The sequence below is a fragment of the Vombatus ursinus genome, unplaced genomic scaffold (assembly GCF_900497805.2).
Source record: "Vombatus ursinus unplaced genomic scaffold, bare-nosed wombat genome assembly UNPS02015402.1, whole genome shotgun sequence".
NCBI lineage: Eukaryota > Metazoa > Chordata > Mammalia > Diprotodontia > Vombatidae > Vombatus > Vombatus ursinus.
Window position 1 is genome coordinate 16,717 of NW_020955180.1, and position 17,843 is coordinate 34,559.

Sequence of the window (17,843 nt, forward strand, 5' to 3'; positions counted from 1 at the left end):
GTGAACTGATCCAACCATTTTGGAGAGCAACTTGGAACTATGCCCAAAGAGCTATAAAAATCTACAAACCCTTTGACCCAGCAATACCACTTCTAGGGCTGTAACCCAAAGAGATCATAAAAATGGGAAAAGGACCCGCATGTACAAAAATATTTATAGCAGCTCTTTTTGTGTTGGCCAAGAAGTGGAAATTGAGGGGATGCCCATCGATTAGGGAATGGTTATTGTGGTATATGAATGTAATGGCATACTATTGTGCTATAAGAAATGATGAGCAAGAGGAATTCAGAAAAACCTGGAAAGACTTGTATGGTCTGATGCTGAGTGAAGTGAGCAGAACCAGGAGAATGTTGTACAGAGTAACAGCCATATTGTACAATGACTAACTTTGGTAGACTTAGCTCTTCACAGTAATGCAAGGATCTAAGACATCTCCAAAAGTATCATGATGGAAAATGCTATCCACACCCAGAGAAAGAACTATGGAATTTGAATGCAGATCAAAGCATACTATCTGCCATTTTTCCCCCTTCTGTTTTGTTTTGTTTTTGTTTTCTCTTTCTTGTGGTTTCTCCTATTGGTTCTAATTCTTCCTTACAACATCACTAATGTGAGAACGTTTAATAGAAATGTATATGTATATCCTATATCATATTGCACACTGTCTTGGGGAGGGAGGCAGGAAGAGAGGAGGAGAAAAATTAAAAACACAAAAGCGTATGGAAGTGATTGTTGATAAATTAAAATAAATTAATAAAAAATTTAAAAATAAATGTTGACTGATTGATATAGAAGATTAACATTGATATAGAAATAAAGGTTCAAATAAGTCTCTTGCAAACCATATTTCCTGGCAACAAGTAAGCAAAGCAACATAGAAGGTTGTTGTAAGTTATTGTTTCTTGAAAGATAGGGAATGTGCCTTAACATAAATGTTGACAAAAATGTCATTCATTATTTTTTAATTAATTAATTTATTTTTAGTTTTCAACATTCCTTTCCATAAGCTTTTGAACTTTAAATTTTCTCCCCCTCTATCCCCACCTCCATCCCCAAGATGACATGCAATCTGATATAGGCCCTACATATAAATTCCTATTAAACATATTTCCACGTTAGTCATGTTGTAAAGAAGAATTGGAACCAATAGCAGGAACCACAAGAAAGAATGAAGCAAAACAAAACAAAGCATTTTCCTGGCTCTGCTCACTTCACTCAGCATCAGTCTATACAAGTCTCTCCAGGTTTTCCTGAAGTCTGTTTGCTCATCATTTCTTATAGCACAATAGTATTCCATTACATTCATATGCCGCAACTTGTTCAGTCATTTCCTGATTGATGGGCATCTCCTCAATTTCTAATTCTTTGCCATCACTGAAAGAGCTGCTATAAATATTTTTGTACATTAAGGTCCTTTTTCCTGCTTTTTTATGATTTCTTTGGGATACAGATCTAGAAGTGGTATTGCTGGGTCAAAGGGTATGCACAATTTTATAGCCCTTTGAGCATAGTTCCTAATTGTTCTACAGCATGGTTGGATTATTTCACAACTCCACCAATAATGCATTAGTGTTCCAATTTTCCCACATCTTCTCCAACATTTATCATTTTCCCCTGTTTTGTCATGTTAGCCAATCTGAGAGGGGTGGTGTGGTACCTAAGAGTCCTATTGATGTACATTTCTCTAATCAAGCGTGATTTAGAGCATTTTTTCATATGAATATAGATAGCTTTAATTTCTTCCTCTGAAAACTTCCTGTTCATATCCTTTGACCATTTATCAATTGGGGAATGACTTGTATTCTTATAAATTCAACTCAATTCTCTATATATTTTAGAAATGAGGCCCTTATCAGAGACACTGGTTGTAAAAATTCTTTCCCAGTTTTCTGCTTCCCTCCTAATCTTGTTTGCATGGACTTTGTGCAAAAAAAAAAACTTTTTAATTTAATTTGATCAAAATTATCCATTTTGCATTTCATAATATTTTCTATCTCTTGTTTGGTCATAAATTCTTCTGTTATCCATAAATCTGACAGGAAAACTATTCCTTGCTTTCCCAGTTTACTTATAGTATGAGCCTTTATATCTAAATTGTGTACCCATTTTGACTTTATTTTGGTATATGGTATAAGATTTTTTAGTCTATGCCTAGTTTCTGCCATACTATTTTCCAGTTTCCCAGTAGTTTTTGTCAAATAGTGAGTTCTTATTCCAGAAGCTGTGGTCATCCATTACTTTTTATATAACTTTCATTGCTTTTTTAATGATGCTTTCACTTAAAACACTGCAGCCATAATATATATTGTTTTTTTCTAGTGTCTGCTTTCTTCCCTTTGCATCATTTCATTCAAGTCTTCCCATATTTATCAGACTATATAGTTAACACTTCTTATGATGCAGTAATATAGTAAGGCAGTATTCCTTAAGATGAATAAGATACAATTTGTTTACTATTTCCCAACTATTGGGCACAAAGTTTGTTTTAATTTTTTTCTATCACCAATGGGGAAGGTGTGATTGTGTTTTAACCAGTTACATTCTAGGTTGTCCTCTTCTCTTAAGTTCCTTTATCCACTTATATCATCAGTTTTACTCTTCCAAGTCTTAGCCATGAATCACTCAACCCATCTGCTGTCTGTTGTGCTGTTAAATGAAGGTGGAGAACATCATGAAATTCTATCAACTGGGTCCTGCAAATTTTAACTGCAAATTCATGCTACATGAACTTAACAGGGCCTGCAGAGCTAATCATCACACCTCCCTAATAGATCTCTATCCCGATTGCCACAGTAGCTCTTTCAATTCTTTTAATCTTTGCTTAAGCCTTCCATAGGTACCATTTCCTTCTTACAGGACATACCCTTTAAGACCTCTAGGTGCACATGTGCACTGACTCCTTGTGGACCTGCCATTATGCCAAAAAATTATACTCCCTTAGAAAGACAGCACAATTTGGTGGAAAGAATATTGGGTTGGTGTCAGAAGAGCTGAGTTCAAATCATCATTCTGTCACTTAGTATATATGTGATCACAGACAAGTCATTTAACTTTTCTGATCTTCAGTTCATCCATAACAGGAAGAGGTTGGACTAGATGGTCTCTGAAGTTCCTTCCAGTTCTAATCCTATAATCGTATGATTTGCCTTTTTACATTTATATTCACTTTGAGTCTTTTCTCATACAATCTAAGCATCTATAGTTTTTTCAACTGATCCTCATATGACATGGACTGAAAACCTTTTACCATGACGGTTTGTCTTCTCTGGATACTTAAAGTTATAAATGCCCTTTCTAAACTATGATGATCTCTGCTAAAATGATATTCCTTCAACTGTCACATAAGGAAGAAGGTACATTTTCTTTTCTCCACTTTAGGACCAAGCTTTTTCATTGTAATTATAACACATTTAATTTCACTTTATTGTTCTTTCAGTTTGCACTAGAGTAACCATTTTTGTTTACTGTTTTCCTGTGTCAAAAATACTTTACTGTTCTTCCTTTTCCTTTTCAATAATTATTTATAACATTATAACCAACTTTCTAAATTTCCATTTAGACTCTTACCTTTTTTCCTTGTTAATTTTTTGGTTAGTTTTGTCTAGTTCTAAAAAATATATTGAGGTCCACTACTATCAAAGTTTTACTGTGTATTTCTCTCTGCAACTTATTAGCTTATTTTATAAGCATTTTGATGCTATAATTTTCAATATAATATTCCTATGAAAAAATCTGAGATGAATAGAATATCTGAAACTCAAACATAAGACTCAAGAGATATATGAAAGAGTAAATGTGAAAGAGACATCATGAAAGACTGAAAATTAAACTGCTTGTATTCTTATATAGGCAGATAGTACATATGACTCCTAAGAAATTTATCATTATCAGGGCAGCTAAAAGAAGTCTATATAGACAGAAATTATGGGTGTGACTTGATTTTGTTGTAATGATCTTAAAAAATGGAGAAGTGAGAAAAAGGAATGCACTGGGAGAAGGAGGAAGGGAGAAGAAGAATAGGGAAAATTATCTCACATAAAAGAGGCTCACAAAGAAGAAATTTTAGAGTATAGGAAGACATAAATGGGCTGGGAACACTTGAATCTCATTCTCATCTGAACTGGTTCAAAGAGATAACACACACACTTAGTTGGGTATAAAAATCTATCCTATCCAATGTGAAAGTATGGGGGGAAGGGGATGAAATAACAAGGACAGTGATAGGAGGGAGGATGGATTAAGGGAGGTTGTAGTCAGAAGCAAAAAAGACTCTTAGGAGGGACAGGGTAAAAAAGAAAAAAAAGAATAAACAGAAGAAAATAGGATGGAGGGGTATACATATAAATCATAACTGGGAATGTGAATGGTATGAACTCACCCATGAAATAGAAGCAGATAGTAGAATGGATTAGAAATCAGAACCCAACAATATGTTGTTTACAAGAAACTCACTTGAAACAGAAAGCACACAGAGTTAAAATAATGGGCTGGAGCAGAATCTATTATGCTTCAGGTAAAGTTAAAAAGGAGGGGAAACAATTATTACCTCAGACAAAGAAAAAGCAAAAATAGACTTAATTAAAAAAGATATTCAGGGAAGCTATATCAAGAAACAATAAAACAAAGTCAAAAGAATAAAAAAAAGAAGAAAATATGAAATATTTGAGCAGAAAAACATCTGACCTTGAAAATAGATCAAGGAGATATAATTTAAGCATTATTGGACTGCTTGAAAGTCATGATCAAAGGAAAAACCTAGACACCATATTTCAAGAAATTGTAAAGTAAACTGTGTCAGTATCTTAGAAGAAGAGGGGAAATAGAAATTCAAAGAATCCAGCAATCACCTCATTAAAGAGATACCAAAATGAAAACTGCTGAGAATATTATAGTCAAAATCTGGAACTCCCAGATGAAGAACAGAATACTTCAAGTAGCCAGAAAGAAAACACATAAATATACTGCCACAGTCAGGATCACACAGGATTTACCAGTTACCAAGTTAAAAGAGCAGAAGAAATATGATGATAGACAAAGAGAATTCTATAGTAGCAACAAAATTTTAGTTGAAAATATTTAACAACTTTAGAAAAGTTGCTGGATACAAACTATACATTACCAACAAAACCAAGCAAGAAGTGATAGAAAGTGCAATTCCATAAAAAAGAATGGAAGACAGTACAAAATACTTAAAGATTTACTTGCCAATACAGACTCAGGAAATATATAAAAATAATTACAAAACAGTTTTCACATAAAGGCCTAAACTGGAGAAATATTCATTGTTTATAAGTAGGCTGAGCCACTGCAATTCAAATGATAATTCTACCAAAATTAATTTGCTTATTCAGTGGCATATCAATCAAATTACTAAAGAATTCTTTTATAGAGCTAGAAAAAAATCAAAACAAAATTCATCTGGAAGAACAAAAGATCAAGAATATTAAGGGAATCAATGAACAAAAGGTGAAAGAGGTTGACCTAGCAATACAAGATTTCAAATTACATTACAAAGTAGTAATAATCAAAACAATATGGTATTGGTTAAGAAATAGAGTGATGGATCGATGAAATTGATTAGGTATACTAAAGGCAGTAATAAATGGCCATAGTAATTTACTGTTTGATTAACCCAAAGATTTAACTTTTAGGTAAGAACTCACCATTTGACAAAAATTGCTGGAAAAACTGGAAAGCAGTCTGGGAGAAACTAGGCATTGACTAACTCTTCACACCGTATACAAGATAAGGTCAAAATGGGTATATGATTGTTCAGAAAGGGTGCTATCCTAAGCAAATTAGGGGAGCATGAAAAATTTTACTTGCCGTAGATATTAATAAGGGGAGGTTTTATGACTAAACAAGAAATAGAAAGCATCATGGGAAGAAAAATGGATAATTTTGATTACATGCAATTAACAAGTTTTTGCACAAACAAAACTAATGCAGCAAAAATTAGGAGGAAACTGGGAAACCTGGAAAAAATGCAGCATGTTCACTTGATAAAGACCTCATTTCTCAAATATGTATAAAACAGAGATGAATTTGTAAGAAAAAAAAATGAGAACCGTTCCGCAAATGAAAATGAGTCAAAGTATATGAACAGGCAGCTTTCAGAATAAGAAATCAAAGCTATCAATGGTCATATAAAATGCCTTAATTCACTATTGATAATAAAATGCAAATTAAAACAACCAAAGTACCACTCCACACCTATCAAATTGTCTAAAATGATAGAAAAGGAAAAGGACAAATTCTGGAGGACATTTGGAAAACTGGTAAATTGATGTATTGTTGGTGGAGTTGTGAACTGGTCCAACCATTCTGGAGAATAATTTAGAATTATGCCCAAAGGGCTTTAAAACTGTGCATACCCTCTGACCCTATAATAGTACTATTAGGTTTGTATCTCTAAAAGATCAAAGAAAAGGGAAAAGGATCTATTTGTACAAAAATATTTATAGTACCTCTTTTTGTGGCGGCAAATTATAGGAAACTAAGGGTATGTCCATCAATTAAGGAATGACTAAACAAATTGTGGTATATGATTATGATGGATTACTATTGTTTCCTAAAAAATAATGAGCAGGTGGATTTCAGAAAAACCTGGAAAGACTTACATGAACTAATGTTTAGTGAAGTGAGCAGAAACAGGAGAATATTGTACATAGTAGGAACAATATTGTAAGGAGGATCAACTGTGAGAGACTTAGCTACTCTGATCTCTAAGACAATGATCCAAGAAAAGTAATTGCAAAGGATTCATGATGAAAAATCTGTTTGCTTTCAGAGGAAGAACTGATGAACTCTGAGTGCAGATTGATACATACTTTTTAAAACTTTTTTTTTCTTGTTTTCATGGGTGTGTTTTCTTTTGCACCATGGATAATGTGGAAATATGTTTTCTATGACTTCTCATATATGATTAATATCATATTGCTTGCCTTCTCAAGGGATGGGAGAGGGGTTAGAAGAAGGGAGAAAATTTGCAACTCAAAATTAAAAAAGAATGTTATAATAAAGTATATTTTACAAAAATTAAAAAAGAAAATAAGTGAAAGAGTGGAGTTAACAGGTGACAATGTGTTGGGGGAAATGGTAAGGTATATATGCACACACACATGTATATATGTATGTATCTATCTATATATATATACACACATATATATGTATATAAAATATATGATAATCTACCTAAGGAAGATTATATGATGATATGATATAATATCATAGTTAGATAGATAGATAGATAGATAGATAGATAGATTAATGGATGTGTATATCTGTGTGCATGTGTAAGTATATGATCATTGAAAAACCTTTGCAATTAATCCCTCTGAACAGTGCTTCTAGGATATGAGCTTCTTCATGAAAGTCTTCATGTCCTTGTTTCTCAGGCTGTAAATAACAGGGTTCAGGGTTGGTGGCACCATAGTATACAACACAGACAACAATAGATCTAGAATTGTATCAGAGTCCAAAGGTGGTTTTAGATAAGTCATGGCTCCAGTTGTCACAAAGACTGTAAGAATGATGAGATGGGGCACACAAGTGGAGAAAGCTTTTGACTGGACCCTCTGTGGTTGGAATCTTTACCACAGCTGAGAAGATTTGGCTGTAAGAGATAGCTATAAAGATACAGCAGAGAATCACTAAAACAATCCCAATAGCTATAGTCACATCAACTGCAATGTATGTCTTAGAGCAGGCAATCCTGAGTAAGGAATTGACATCACAGAAGAATTGGTGGATCTCTTTGGAGCCACAGAAAAGCAAGGAGAATGTGCTAACTGCATACATTAGACCAATCATACCTGCAGTAAGTCAGGAAGCAGCTGCCATCTTCATGCAAGCCTCATCTTTAATTATCATTTCATAGTGCAAGGGCTGGCAGATGGCCACATAGTGGTCATAGGACATAGCTGTGAGGATAAAAACCTCTGATGCTGCAAATAAAATCACTAAAAAGACCTGTGTTGCACACCCTAAGTAAGAAATACAGTAACTATGGCTGAGAGAATTTGCTATAGATTTGGGGACAGTAACAGTAATGAAACAAAGATCTAAAAAGGACAAGTTCTTCAGGAAGAAGTACATGGGGGTGTGAAGGTGCACATCCAGAAAGATGAGAATGAAGATGAATATGTTTCCCATCAATGCCACCAAGTAGACCAGTAAGAAGAGCATGATATGTAAAACCTGTAGCTCCCAGGTATTGGAAAGCTCATGAGCAGGAATCCTGTGATCGTGGTGGGGTTGGCCATAGGTTCACTTGAATGTCTGCATAGAAAAAAGTAATAGATGTCAATGGATGAGGAGAATAGTTATTGTGTTGAATGTAAGGACACCTGAGCTCTAGTTCTGAATTTCCCAATGTGTGAACTTGGCAAATCAGACTCTCTGTCAGCCTTAGTTTTTTCATTTGTTAAATGGGGAGATTAGACTTTTATCTTTGTTTTCTTCAAATTCTCATGGAGTATATGAGTCTCTGAATAAAATCCTCACATTGAAAAAGATTATAATAAAACAGTATCTCTACAAATGTAGGCTTATTTTTTGGGGGGGGGCATAGGCATTGGGATTAAGTGATTTACCCAGGGTCACACGGCCAAATGTAGGTTTTAAAAGATTATAACTCTCATTCATCATGGGAGCTCTCAGCCTGAAGATGGTAAGGTGGTGAAGGAAGTAATAATTAAAATTATGGTAGTTAATAATAGCTGACATTTAAATAACTCTTTGAGGTTTGCAAAATGCTTCATAAATACTATATTATTTTATCCTAACAACAACCCTGGGAGGTAGGTGGTATTATTACACCCATTTTAAAAAATGCAGAAACTTAGGTAGACAGAGCTTAAGAGACGACTTGCTAAGGATAACAGATAATAATTTCCTGGGTTTGACTTTGAGCTCAAGTCTTCCTGACTCCTAGTCTGGCATTTTGTAAACTGTGCCACCTTATAGCCTCCATAATAGTAGTGTTTTAAGGCTTTTAAAGCACTCTATACATATTTCATTTTGTCTTTACAACAATCTTGGGAAGTAGTTACTATTCTTACCCACATTTTAAGGTACAGAAATTGAGTAAGACAGCATAAGTGACTTGGTTGGAGTAACACACAGAAAATGTGTCTGAGGTCACATTTGAACCCTGCTCTTCTGAACTGCTCATCAAGGGCTCTATCCTTTGGATCTCTGAGCTAAAAGTAGTTCAAGTAGCATTATTACCATTTTTAAAGACAACTTAACTTGGATCAGAGAAGTTATGTGACTTTTGGAGGCAGAGTCAAGAGTATGGAGAATGAGCAATAACCCAGCTGAACTCTCACAACATTCCCTTCCAAAGAACTTTAAAACAACCCCTCAAATTGAATTCTAAAGTGGCAGAGTCAGTGAAAAGCCAGAGAGAGACATTTTTCCAGAGTAAGACAATTCAGGAGGTTAGCAGGAGAGGTCTATGACATGGGGATGCAGGGGTGAGAGCTGGCCTGAAACATGGCAGGAGTACCAGCAGTGGGACCTGGAGGCAGGAGCAGCAGCAGCAGCAGCAGCAGCAACAACAGCAACAAAAGCTTTAGGAGCTCTCAGCCCAGACATAGTAAAGGAGTTGAACAACTAGTCAGAAAGTGATTACCAAGGACCTTTTGCTGGCACTGGGTACAGCTGGCTCTGATTTGTGACTCTATTGCCCATAGGCAGTTCTGAGTTGCAGTTCCAGGATGGAGGTCACAAGGGAATGGGGGCCCTGACCTCAGGTCCAAGGCAGAAAGGAGTAGTAATACTTATTGCTATAGGATAACAGGGGCCTTGGTCGCAGTTTCAGGGCCAAGCTAGCTCTTGCAGCTGCAGGGCAGCAAGGACACTTCTAAATAAAGGCAAAAGCACAGACCCAGAGAGCATTGACCATTGTTCTCCCCAGACCAAGCCACCCTGGAAGCACTGAGAACTTGCAGACCCCCAGAATTAGCTCTGAAAACAGCATCATAAGAAGCCTGAAGCTTGGGAAAGTCTCCCCTAATTCCTGGTGAATAGAGACCAATTGTATTTAAGATAAAGTTCAAAGTCAAGAAAGAGGCTGGAAAAAAAAGAGCAAACAATAAAAAAGTCAATCATAAAATGTTATTTCAGTGGCAGGGAAGACCAAGACAAACTCAGAAGAAAACACCTTGAAAACCCCCGAAACCAAAACTTCAAAGAAAAATGCAAATTGAACCCATGCCCATCAAGAATTCCTGGAAGAAGTAAAGAAAGAGATGAGTGGTAGAGGAAAAATTGGGGAAAAAATGAGAGTGATGCAAAAAAAATGAAAAGATAATTAACAACTTGGTAAAAAAAGGCACAGAAAACGCTGATGAAAATAGCATCTTCAAAAACAAAATTGGCCTAATGGAAATAGAGGGACAAAAATTCACTGAAGAAAAGAACTTAAAATGCACAATTGACTAAATGGAAAAAAGAGGTACAAAAGCTTACTAAAGAAATAACTCCTTAAAAATTAGAATTCTAGTAGAAACTAATGACTCCATGAGACATCAAGAAACAATAAAACAAAGTAAAAAGAATGAAAAAAGAAGAAAATATGAAAGATCTCACTGGAAACAGAACTGACCTGGAAAATACATGAAGGAGAGATAGTTTAAGAATTATTGGACTACTGAAAGCCATGCTTTAAATAAAAGGAATCTAGATGTAAAATTTTAAGAAATTATAAAGGGAAACTGCCCTAATATCTTAGAGGTGGAGAACCTGCAGCCCTGAGGCCCAGCATCTGCCCAACATGGCATGCCCTCACTAGAGAAGGTGCTGTGCTCTATAAGCAAAGCAGAATTGAAGTAGCTCAAAAAAAAGTGAGATGTGCAAATTTAGAGAATCCACCCCAAATGCTTATATGGACTATTTGGGCCAATCTGTGGTAGAGCATTCTGAGCTCTATTGGTCTGATCAGCCACAATCAGACATACTGTAACTTGATTCTAACATGCTGATGTCATTTTGGTCCTCTTTGAAAATGAAGGACAACAACAATTTCCAGAACATTTCTCTCATCTTTTCCCTGCTCTTCACTCACTCAACCACAACCCTATTTCAGATTCTCATCACCTGTCATTCCTAGATTCTTACAATAACCTCTTAATTGATGTCCCTGACTCATATCTCTCCTCTATTCTTCACACAACTGCCAAAAAGTTTCATCACTCCCCTACTTGATAAACTCCAGGGCTTGCCAATACTTCCAATCTCAAATATACACTTCTGTTTTGCAAATAGGTTACAATATTTATTTTATTTTTTCCCATTTTTATACATTTTTATTTATTTTTACTTTTCAATATTCACTTCCATAAGATTTCTAGTTCCAAATTTCTTCCCCATCTCTCCCCTCCCCCAACCCAAGATGGTGTGTAAATTGATGTAGGTTCAACATATAGATTCATATTAAACTTATTTTCACTTTAGTCATGTTGTGAAGAAGAATTAATACCAATGGGAGAAACCATGAGAAAGAAGAAACAAAGAAAGAGAAAGCAAATAATACACTTTGATCTGCATTCAGACTCCACAGTTCTTTCTCTGGATGTGGACAGCATTTTCCATCAAGTCTTTTGGAGTTGTCTTAGATCTTTGCATTACTAAGAAAAGATAAGTCTAACAAAGTTAGTCATTGCACAACGTGGCTGTTACTGTATATAATGTTCTCCTGTTTCTGCTCACTTTACTCGGCATCAGATCATATAAGTCTTTCCAGGTTTTTCTGAAGTCTACCTGCTCATCATTTCTTATAGCACAATAATATTCCATTACATTCATATACCACAGGTTACAACATTTATTACCAGGGAGATTGTATAGTTCTCTCCTGTAGGACACACAACCCAGATAAATTGGCCTTTTTGTTTTTCCCATCTTTGTGCCTCTGTTTCTCCTTGTTTCCCCTGTCTGGAATGTATTTCTTCCTCACCAAAGTATCTCAGAGTTACTTGTTCTTCAAATCTCAACTCAGTTGCCACCTGCTACATAAGATCTTCTTTGATTTGCTCAAGTTATTGGACTTTCCTGTGAAATCATCTTCCATCTATTGTGTATTATTTTTTCATATACCTACATATGCAAATTATATATTCTTCAACTCAATTGTAAGGTCTGTGAAGGGTTATATTCAGGTTTATTTGTTTGCTTTATACCCCCTAAACATGTTGTAATGTTTGACCCACTGTAGGAGCTTAATAAATGTTTCTTGATTGATTTAATGATTAGGCTTTCAGTGATTATTCTAGTTGAAAGTTCTAAGAGGCATTGGGAACATCATTATGTCCCAGAACATAGCTCCAAAATGCCTGAAATGTTTAACTATGCTGTTCTATGCTGCTTTGAAGTTTTAACATCAAGAATAAAGTTTATTTAGCTATGCTCTTTTTAATACTTAGTTGAAATAACATGTGGGAGTTAATGTCTTGATGGGTGCCTGATTTTGGAACTGGTGACACCATAAAGAAAGTTGGTTATGATTGAGTAAGGTGGTAATTGAGGGAAGAAGAGTCAGCACTCAGTTCTGACTGGTAAGAAGAGAGCATGTGAGGCATTTGGGCTCTGAAAGACTAAAGAAAAGAGGGTCCCCAAACTTTAGGAGATAATCTAATAAATGTAATTACTTACCTAAGGGAACTTTCACTTTCTCTTCGAATTTCCCTCCAACTTCCCCTGATTTTCTTACTGCAGGACCTACTTAGAGTCACAGATTTAAGTTGTTATAAACAACCCCTGCATGTGTTCACATTGTCTTTCATATTTCTGGTCACCTCAGATAGATGGTAACAAAATTTTTTCTTATCTTAACTATACTGATGCAATTATAGCATGATATCAGAAAACAGAAGTTCATACCTTTTAATCTTTTTATGTCTTCAATCCATTGCTTGAGGATTAGACTATCAGTTCTCCAGTGATGCATCTACAGGGTTTTGTGAATATGGAATAATTTTTGAAAAGTAGAGGAGATTCATATGCCCAGTGGTGACATGAAAATGCAAAAAAAATCTGCTTTTGCATATTCTAATTCTAGATTCTAGTATAATTCTGCCATATCTTGACTCACTGTGAGTATACTGATGTAGAAAACCCTAGCGTCTACTTAGCTCTGATTATAACTTCTCCACTTTGACTGTAGCATTTAAGGAGTTAGGAAAAATCAAGTTAGTTAAAGCCCAGTCACTTCTTATAGAGATACTGAAATGTTTGCCAAATTTTACATCGTTTCACTTTTCTTGAGAGTTGCAAGTTCTCTAATTTTTGTGGGATTCTCTGAGGACAATAGAATGGGAATTCTCCTGAGTATTACTGTAACCATTGTGTCATGAGTCCTAACTCCCTGAACAACTCAGGCTCAAGAATGAAGAGCCAGCAGCTTTTCTCCTAGGAAGGGAGCAGAAAAGAGACTTAAGGACTCTATGATCCCCCAATCTTATGACTCATCTTACTAACTACATAAATTTCCAAGTGTCCATTGGATCATGTTTACAATTATTTTTAATTCATAGAATGAAAGGTCATATTCCACAGAGAAATATAAATTAATATGCTACCCCTCCCCAAATCTTGAACCAAACTAATGAATAAGTGTATTGTATTCTCCTGGAACTCTTAGAAAAAGCAGAACAGCTGATTCCCTATACTCTTTCATGTATTAAAAGAGAAGGAGTATACTTTATGCATAACAAGTTGGCAAAAATGTTGTCTTTACATTCCTAGTGCCCAGCATAGTGCCTGATATAACATCTATAGAAGCATGGGGAAAAGTCATAACTTCATTCACTTCACTGCTTTTGATAGAGATTTTGGCATCAGCATATGTTTTGCTAATTGAAGACTCCCTTCCCCCTAAAATCCCCAAGCACTCATTACTGTAGCCTTTCTTTGTGCCAGTTTTGTGATCACTTTCTTCAATTTCTCATTACTTTTCTCATTGTGTTTAGGTCACTTGTAGTATACTGTTAATAAAATTTTTGCTGTATTGATCTCCATAGATCTTTAGTCAAACACTATAATATTTACCCTTCCTATTTCCTTGATTTCCTTTCTTGAATATAGTTTCTTAATTTATAATGCAACCTGACCATTATCCTCTACCCTACTTTCAGTTCTGTTCATTTTTTTTGACTAGGCAATGGGGTTAAGTGACTTGCCCAGGGTCAAACAGCTAGTAAGGATCAAGTGTCTAAGGCCAGATTTGAATGCAGGTCCTCCTGACTCCAGGGCCAGTGCTCTATCCACTGCACCTCCTAGCTGCACCAATCTTGCTCCATTTAAAAAAATTTTCCCATCTAGTCATACATTTTGTGCTACAAAGCTTCAGAGACATATATTTGTTAGAATTTTATACCTATAGTCCAGGTGTGCTGGCAAATGTTTAACAATTGACTTTCTGGAGAATAAATGTGCATGTAGCACATTTTCAAGTGAGTGCTAACTTTTTCTCTATCACATTCTTAAGTTGAGATAATCAATAACTTATAAATCAAGTCCTGATTTGTAGTTTGGCTGATTTCCAAGACATAAATTCTTCTACTAAAATTTTAATAACTGACTCCAATGAATTATTGTAAACTGGCTCCAACAATTCACTCCTTTTATTGCATCTTTTCTCCCCTAAACTTTGCGCATTCATATGTAGCCTTGTTATTCTTTTCCTGGATTTTCTTGAGACTTTAGCCAGGATTATGAATAGTAGTTCAAATGCTATCCAGCTTCAACAAATTTATTCATACTTAATGGAATCTATCTTGGTGGATATGAATTGGAAATTTCTTCCCCTTCATTATCCCATTCAATTTAAAGCCTATGTGTTTATATTTGCAAGATATAAAGCCTTTATGTTTCCATCAACTTTTGTTATCTTCACTCTATTCCTAGCCAGGAACCATTCTTACATATTATATCATCATGCAGAAGTATAACCCCATCTCTGTTACCATCTTCTTATTTGCTCATTTATGCCATCTCTCCTTCTGACCAACTACCACTAATTGCCAGATAAACATAAAAACTGTTGGTATGGTAGCACTTCCTAAATTACATTTCTTTCTTCCAGTCTAGTTCTCACTATCAAACTCCAGGGGAGTTGGAGCAAGCCATCCCTACCAACTTCTATACACAAAGTTTTAAACCCAGACTAGTTGAACCAGTAGGATACCCTGAGGGAGAGACAGAAGGCAGCAAATGCTAGGCGAGTCTAACTACCACCATAATGTCGGCCACCATCTTTTCTAGGATCCTGATTGAGACAGCCAATGACCCCGAACCTAAGAGCCTTGGGAATAGCAATGTCACACAAACCATTGGGCATGCTTCCAGACCAGCCCTAATAGCCACTATTGAAATAAAAATCATTGGGGAGCCCACCATCCTCCCCATCACCAAATAGCTCATGATATGTTGATAACAGGATATGTTTGCCAACAGGCAGATAGGCAGAAAAGCCTCAGGAATGGCAGCAATTCCCAGACCACAGATTTTACTTCTAGCCCAGATTCTGCAGTCATCTTTTTGAAGTGGGTTCCTGTGGGGAAAGGGCTAGAAGTTTCTGCCAACTGCCAATCATCACCAATAGGCCTGGCAAATCAACTTAGCTAAAATAGTAAGTCTCCTTGAGTAGGGTGTGTAACCCAGTTAGGTCAAACCATACCCAGCACCACATTGACCATTATCTCCCCTCAGATCCTGTAGATTATAAACCTTGGGAATAGTAGTCATTTCAGCACAGTAACCTCAGCCATTATCCTGGGAAACAACCCCTTTGAAGATGCAGCTAGGGAACTTCTCCTTAAGAAGCCAAAGCAACAGCTACTGAAGACTCAGAAAAGAAAGTTCTTGCCACTTATGTCATTGGCACTTCTAAGTGGTTCAGTATCAGAAACTGCTATCATTTTGTCAGTGGACATGACTTTAAAGAAGAGGCATTAACATCAGTTTTGCTGCTACACCCTAAAAGCTGTAGGACCTTTAAGTCTGACCTACAGTAGAAACCTTTCATATGTGTTGTCTTCCCCATTAGAATGTGAGCTCTTTGAGAGCAAGTACTATATTAATTTTCTATTTTTATCTATTGCTTAGCAAAGCTTTGCTCTTAGTAAGCCCTTAATAAATGCTTCATTTACTCATTAATTCATTTACTTATTGAATAGTTCCTTTTTGCTTAGAGACAATACCACTTCTACCACTATGGGCTTCAAAGTTTCAATATTTTGTAATTTCTAACTTTCTTCTGGTGATTTTATTTAGGTCCATGTGAATGAAAAGAAATAGGCAGGGTTCACCCACTTTAAGTCTTGGGAAGTTTTTATATGTCTTTAAGCACATGCACTAAGAAGAAAATAGTCTATCTTTTGTTGGTACCAGGTCAACAAATAGCAGGCTCAGTACCTTTTAGCATGATCATAAATATACCAACCACCCCTACTGTTTTTATTCTTCTGATTCTTATTAGCATCCCTGATAACCTGGAATATAGAGTGAAAGTCTTTGATCTTCACTTCTAAGAGGGTATGTCCTAAATGGATTATGGTTGCAGTTCACAGTATTATAGGTTAAGTGTATTATGGATACAGTTAGGAATAAGAAATTCATAAGCATTCTTGCTAAGTCAAGAATGATGTGAACTAACAGCCATCTCTCTTTTGGTTGAACATTTATACATCTTGCTCCTTTGGCCAAATATGCCTTCATATATCCTGAATGTTTCAACTAACTCTCTCTTTAACAATTTCAGTAAGACACATAAACAGCTTAAGAATCAAACCCCCTTATTGAACTTCAATGCATATATACTGCTTGCTTGCTGTCTTAGCAATGTGCTAACTGTGGGGGGACTCCTGTAAGTAAGTCCCTAATAAAATTTGGCTTGATCACCCTGGCTTTGTGTGACTCTTTCCTCTGAATTCCTGCATCACAAGCAGTTAGTCTGAAAAATTGGTTTAGTTAGTAGAATTCCTAGTAAATGGACTGAGGAAGGGAGGAAGGTACTGGGGAGATCCCTGGATGGCTGTCCACAGGAATGTGGGCCCCAGTGGCTAAATTAGTAGATTCAGGTGGGTCACCTAGAGAGTGGGAGGAAGTCCTGAAGAAGCTACAAGTGTTGAGTTAGCTGAGATATATTTGTATGTGCTGGCAAATAGACTAGGGTAGCAATAGTTAATTGTAGTAATAATAAATTGCTTTGTGCTATGTCACTGAGCAATAGTTAGCTGTTGAAGCTCAAGTGTGTAAATTGGAAAAAAAAACTCCTAGGGCTATGATGAGATATGTGAACTGCTGCCTCCAAGTTAATGAAGGATATGGTTGAAAAGACTGAAAGAGGAGAAAAACACACACTATAGTATATTGTATGAGGGCTTGAGGACATCAGATACCAAAAGTTAAGACTGGAGCAATTGTTAACAGCTAAGAATTGGGACCTGGGGACATGGGCCACAGAGGAAATGGAGTCAGGTAAGGAGTGGGAGGTAGCATCTGAATTTAAGGGAGAGATAGAAAATGTGGACCCTCTCCAATTATACCAACTTAGAACAGTATTAGGCAGCCAGATAAGGCATAAGTGTATGAGGAATGACAAGAGTTTACCACCCCCAACACAAAATATTATGAGCCACAGAGGTTATGCACAAGGAGTGTAAATGAATTTAGTAGCCAGATTCTTTTTAAATTTTAATTAATTTTGAATTATCAACAATCACTTCCATGAGCTTTTGAGTTTAAAATTTTTCTCCCCTTCCATCCCTCCTTCCCTCCCCAAAATGGCATGCAATCTGATATAGGCTATACAAATACATTCCTATTAAACATATTTT

At 36.0% G+C, this 17,843-nt stretch overlaps 1 pseudogene; it reads right to left on the reverse strand.

Annotated features, from left to right (window-relative positions):
- Nucleotides 1–7,349: 7,349 nt before the first annotated feature.
- LOC114032147 lies at nucleotides 7,350–8,264 on the reverse strand (annotated as a pseudogene).
- Nucleotides 8,265–17,843: the final 9,579 nt, after the last annotated feature.